At 42.1% G+C, this 5,856-nt stretch overlaps 1 non-coding gene across 1 annotated transcript; it reads right to left on the bottom strand.

Moving 5' to 3' along the window:
* Positions 1-837: 837 nt before the first annotated feature.
* Positions 838-945, bottom strand: LOC148552834 (small nucleolar RNA R71). Its single transcript, XR_015893828.1, has one exon. It is a non-coding gene; the product is annotated as a small nucleolar RNA R71 (small nucleolar RNA).
* Positions 946-5,856: the final 4,911 nt, after the last annotated feature.

Raw genomic sequence — 5,856 nt, 5'->3', positions numbered from 1 at the left:
CCTTTCTGCAACTCGTTGGGAGATGACCTGGGATTCATACTCCCAGTATTTTAATTTTGATTTTTGTGACAACCCTTCTAAATTGATAAGCGGATTTCTGGTTGATTAAGAACTATACTTGCAACGCATATCTCATAACAATTCTTAATTCGCCAATTTTTGCCACGTTAATTTTTGGCGCCGTTGCTGGAAAGTTGCAATAGAGTGCTAAAGTTATTAATTGGAATTTATTTATTTGCAGTTTATTTTATCTTGCTACTATGAGCTGCTTATTTCTTTCGCTAGATGACGCGTTCACTTCCTGATCCAAGCTTGCCAGTATTCGATCCTGAGATTGAAATAACTATTTCACGAATAAGACAAGTTCGACGTCAGTTAGTCCTCTCTGAGGGCAGATTTGAAACGTCATTTGAGGAAGAAACCAGCCCCCGTTCTACTGATTCGGTTGATTTGCGTGTAGGTGACATGGCAGAACCTAGGAGAGTTACTATCCAGGAGGCTGGAGCCCCTAATTTTACAATGCAACCGTTTCAAGCGCATCACCCAGCGGTAGCTACAGACTTTGAAATAAAGACTGCACTGCTCAATTTGATGCCCAAGTTTCATGGCTTACCTGCTCAAGAGCCTATCAAGCACCTGAGAGATTTTCAAGCAGCCTGTTCAAATGTCAGGCGTGATGGTGCAGATGAAACTTCAATTTTATTGAAAGCTTTCCCGTTTTCTCTTGAGGGAAAGGTAAGAGAGTGGTACTACAATCAACCCGCAACAACTGTATCCAACTGGGATACACTTAGAAAAGAATTCTTGGAAAAGTTCTTTCCAGCTGAAGTTACTGATAAACTGAGGAAAGACATTTCCATGATTATTCAGGACGAATCTGAGACTCTCTATGAATACTGGGAGTGCTTCAATAATCTTCTAGAAGCATGCCCCCACCATATGATTGACAAGATAGTGTTGCTCGGTTACGTCACGCAGGACATGAGGCCCTAAGATAAAACCACATTGGAAAGTGCTAGCAATGGGTCTATGAAAAAGTACAAGACCACTGATGAGGCATGGCAATTGATTAACGACTTAGCTGAATCCACTCGGAATCACAGGCAGAAACAAGGCCGTTCAAAAGCCGTCGTAGAAGTATCCTCTAGCAGAGAGACTGCTGCTCTAACTCAGAGTATCTGTGAAATGACCAACTTGCTGAAGCAGATGCAATTGAATCAACAACAAGTTCAGCAAGCTCAACCTTCTCCACCACAGCAAAGCCAACAGTTAGTCCCGCAGAGAGTTTGCGAAATCTGTGCTGATTATAGTCATTATACTGTCAAATGTCCGCAGCTCTAGCAGGAAGACAATACCGTGGCAGCCACTCATAACTTCTATGACCGCCCCAACCAAGGGTACAATCAAGGTGGAAATTACAGCCATGGATGGCAGGACAATTCTAACCAGAATTGGAGGGACAACAACAATAGAGGAGGCAGAGACAATCAGGAAAATCAGAGGTGGAATAACAATAACAACAGGCAGCAGAACCAGAACCAGCCTTACAGAGCACCTCACCTGAGGCAATCCCAAGGACCACAGAATACCCAACAGCAGACCTCTCAAATTACTTATCCTTCTTCATCTTCTAATGATGACTTACTACAATCTATTGATCGGAGACAACAGACCATGGAAAATAACCTTTATGCTACACTAAATGGTCTGAACTCTACTTTGCAAGCTCTTGTCTCACAGATTGGATCAATGAATAACTCCAATAACCAGCCTTTGAGCTCCAGTGGAATCCCCTCTCAACTATTACCCAATCCAAAGGGTGGCATTAATGCCATCACCCTAAGGTCCAGAACCACACTGCAGGAGAGGAATCAGGAGGAGCCAAGCCCACCAGAACACGCCTCAGCTGAAGAGGTAGTGGAAATAAAAGATGTTGAAGAGGAAGAAGACATACAGGACATAGATGAGAAAGAAGAAGTTCAACCACAGGAGGAAGCACCAAAGGGCGCAGACACTGCAGAAGACACCACTCCCATTCCATTTCCACAACTTGCAAGGAAGCCCAGGAAGCAGCTGGAACCCGATCCCAAAATAGTAGAGATATTCAAAAAAGTTGAGGTAACTGTTCCTCTTTTTAATGTTATTCAACAGGTACCTAAATATGCCAAGTTTCTAAAAGATTTATGTATACATAAAGACAAAATTAATGAGTTAGAAACTATTCTTTTAGGTAGTTCCATATCTGCTTTAATGGGAGGTTTACCTGAAAAGTGTAGTGACCCAGGTCTATGTATGGTTAATTGTACTATTGGTGGTGTGGTATTTTCTGACTGCATGTGTGATTTAGGAGCATGTGTGAGTATAATGCCTTTGTCTATATATGATATTTTGAGGCTCCCTCCGTTAAAAAGGTCGGCAGCTTGTTTTGTGTTAGCAGATAAAAGCATTATTACAGTGGCTGGAGTTGCTGAAGATGTATTAGTGGGCATTAAGGGGCTCACATTTCCCATTGATTTTTATATCCTGGAGATGCCCCAAAATGACTCAGAGAAGCCCTCATCAATCCTACTCAGAAGACCATTCCTGAAGACCTCGAAGTTCAAATTAGATGCTTTCTCAGGAACATACTCTTTTGAAATAGATGGCCGAGTAGTAATCTTCAATCTGAATGGAGTTATGAAGCATCCTCCAGAGGATCATTCTATCCTCCAGTGTGACATTATAGATGAAACCGTAGCTGAAGTCACTAGGAGGAATTTGAAGAGAAATACATAGGACAAGGTCCAAGTGTGGGGACATTCTCAGAGGACAATGACAGTACTTTACCATTGTCACCAGCTCCAGAAAATCCAGAGCCTAACCACGATCAGAAGTTAGAATTAAAACCCCTTCCTCCACACCTCAAATATGCTTACCTTGAAGGCGACAGAAGTTTCCAATTATCATTGCAAGGGAACTCACTTCTCAACAGGAAGAGCAGCTACTTAGTGTGCTGAGGAGGCACAAGAAGGTGATTGGTTGGAGTTTGGCAGACATAGTAGGCATCAACCCTCAAGTCTGTGAGCATAGGATATTTTTAGAAGAGGGAGCAAGACCTGTCCGTCAACCCCAGAGAAGATTGAACCCCACTATCTTAGAGTTTGTCAAGAAGGAAGTGACCAGACTACTGGAGGCAGACATCATCTACCCCATTTCAGACAGTGAATGGGTAAGCCCAGTACAAGTGGTGCCTAAGAAGTCTGGAGTCACTACAGTGAAGAATGAGCATGGAGAGCTCATTGCAACCAGAGTTCAGAACGCTTGGAGGGTCTGTATTGACTACAGACGTCTCAACCTGGCCACTCGTAAGGATCACTATCCTCTCCCATTCATTGATCAAATGCTGGATCGCCTGTCAGGTAAATCACATTATTATTTTTTAGATGGCTACACAGGTTATTTCCAGATTCATATAGCTCCTGAGGATCAGGAGAAGACCACTTTTACATGTCCTTTTGGGACTTATGCTTACAAGAGAATGCCCTTTGGCTTGTGCAATGCACCAGCTACCTTCCAAAGGTGCATGATGAGTCTTTTCTCTGATCTTATTGAGGACTGTATGGAAGTTTTTATGGATGATTTTACTGTGTACGGCGATTCCTTTAGCCTTTGCTTAGATGGATTATCTAGAGTATTAGATAGATGTGTCAATACAAACATTGTATTAAATTTTGAAAAATGTCACTTTATGGTAAAATAAGGTATTGTACTAGGACATGTTGTGTCTAATACTGGCATTTCTGTAGATTCAGCAAAGGTGGATGTTATTTCTAGTTTACCTTACCCCTCTTCTGTGAGGGAAGTTCGTTCGTTCCTTGGCCATGCAGGTTTTTACAGGAGATTCATTAAGGACTTCAGTAAGGTAGCACTTCCCTTATCCAGGCTACTGCAGAAGGATATTGAGTTCGGTTCAGTGAGGATTGCAAACAAGCGTTTGATAAGCTGAAGACCGCCCTGACTCAAGCTCTAATTATGAGAGGACCAGATTAGAGCCAGCCATTTGAAATAATGTGCGACGCCTCCAACCATACAGTAGGAGCAGCACTAGCTCAGCGTGAAGGTAAGGACCCCTTTGTTATTGCTTATGAGTCCAAAACTTTAGATGCCGCTCAGTCCAATTACACTACTACTGAGAAAGAGCTTCTTGCTATTGTTTTTTCTCTGGATAAATTTCGAGCCTATTTACTTGGTACGAAGGTAGTAGTGTACTCAGACCACGCAGCTCTAAAGTATCTATTAGCTAAAAAGGAGTCCAAACCAAGGCTTATATGTTGGATACTGCTATTACAAGAATTTGATTTAGAAATTAAGGATAGGAGTGGTAACCAGAATTTAGTGGCAGACCATTTGAGTCGCCTTGAGCACATTACAGATGATCCCACTCCTATAGCTGATAATTTCCCATTTGATAACCTGCAAGCAGTATCTGAGGTAGTCCCTTGGTATGCACCTGTAGCTAATTATCTAGTTAGCCGCACCTTTCCTCCAAACTTTTCTAAGCATCAAAGAGACAAGCTGAAAAGCGAGTCTAAATATTATATATGGGATGACCCATATTTATGGAGATGTGGCGCTGACCAGGTAATTAGACGGTGTGTGCCTCAATCAGAATTCTAGTCCATCTTAGAGGAATGTCACCCGTCTGAGAGTGGAGGACATTTTAGCCCTCAAAGAACAGATAGAAAAATCTTAGACTGTAGATTCTGGTGGCCTACTCTTTTTAGAGACGCTGCTAAATTTTGTAGATCTTGTTTTCCACGCCAGAACAAATTATGCTTTTCTGTGAAATTTTTTATGTTTGGGGGATTGACTTCATGGGTCCATTTCCAAATTCTAATGGTTATTTTTATATATTTTTAGCTGTGGATTACGTTTCCAAATGGGTGAAAGCAATTTCTACCCGCACTGATGATGCTAACACTGTTGTTTCCTTTGTGAGAAACCATATTATTTGTTGCTTTGGATCACCACGAGCAATCGTGAGCGATCAAGGCACCCATTTTTGTAACAGGAGACTAACAGGATTAATGAAAAAGCATGGGATAATTCATAAGGTTACAACAGCCTACCATCCTCAGACTAATGGGCAAGCTGAGGTGTCAAACAGAGAGATAAAGCATATCTTGCAGAAGATAGTCAAACCTCATAGAAGAGACTGGAGTACCAGGCTACAAGATACACTCTGGGCATACAGAACAGCATACAAAACACCCATTGGGATGAGTCCTTTCCGCTTAGTTTATGGAAAAGCTTGTCATCTCCCTGTTGAAGTAGAGCACAAAGCCTTTTGGGCAGTAAATGAGTGCAACATGGGAATTGAAAAAGCCGGAGCTGAAAGGAAGTTGCAACTGCAAGAACTGGAAAGCCTTCGCCTAGAAGCTTATGAGAACTCAAGTCTTTACAAGGAAAAGATGAAGGCTGTACATGATCAGCACATCAAGAGAAAAGAGTCCCAACCTGGGGATTTAGTCCTCCTTTACAAATCTCGCCTGAGGCTCATGTCAGGCAAGTTGAAATCTAGATGGGAAGGTCCATACAGAGTAGAGAAGGCCGAACCATACGGAGTTTATCACCTAAGCCATCCTTCAAGCTCTGAACTTATCAAAGTTAATGGACATCGTTTAAAGCTGTACCATGGCGAGAAGCTGAAGAAAAACAAGGAGCTCGAGATCTTCCTCTTAGAAGATCCCCACATAGCCGAAGCCTGAGCTAGAGGAGCGTCCAACTTACGGACGTTAAAGCAAAGTGCTAGGTGGAAGACAACCCACCATGGTATGATCGTTCTTTTCTTTATTCTTAATTTTCCCTATTCAATAA

The sequence above is a fragment of the Arachis ipaensis genome, chromosome B7 (assembly GCF_059453495.1).
Source record: "Arachis ipaensis isolate K30076 ecotype BB chromosome B7, ASM5945349v1, whole genome shotgun sequence".
NCBI lineage: Eukaryota > Viridiplantae > Streptophyta > Magnoliopsida > Fabales > Fabaceae > Arachis > Arachis ipaensis.
Note: the sequence above shows the minus strand (reverse complement) of the source record. Positions and strands in the feature narration are given on the sequence as shown.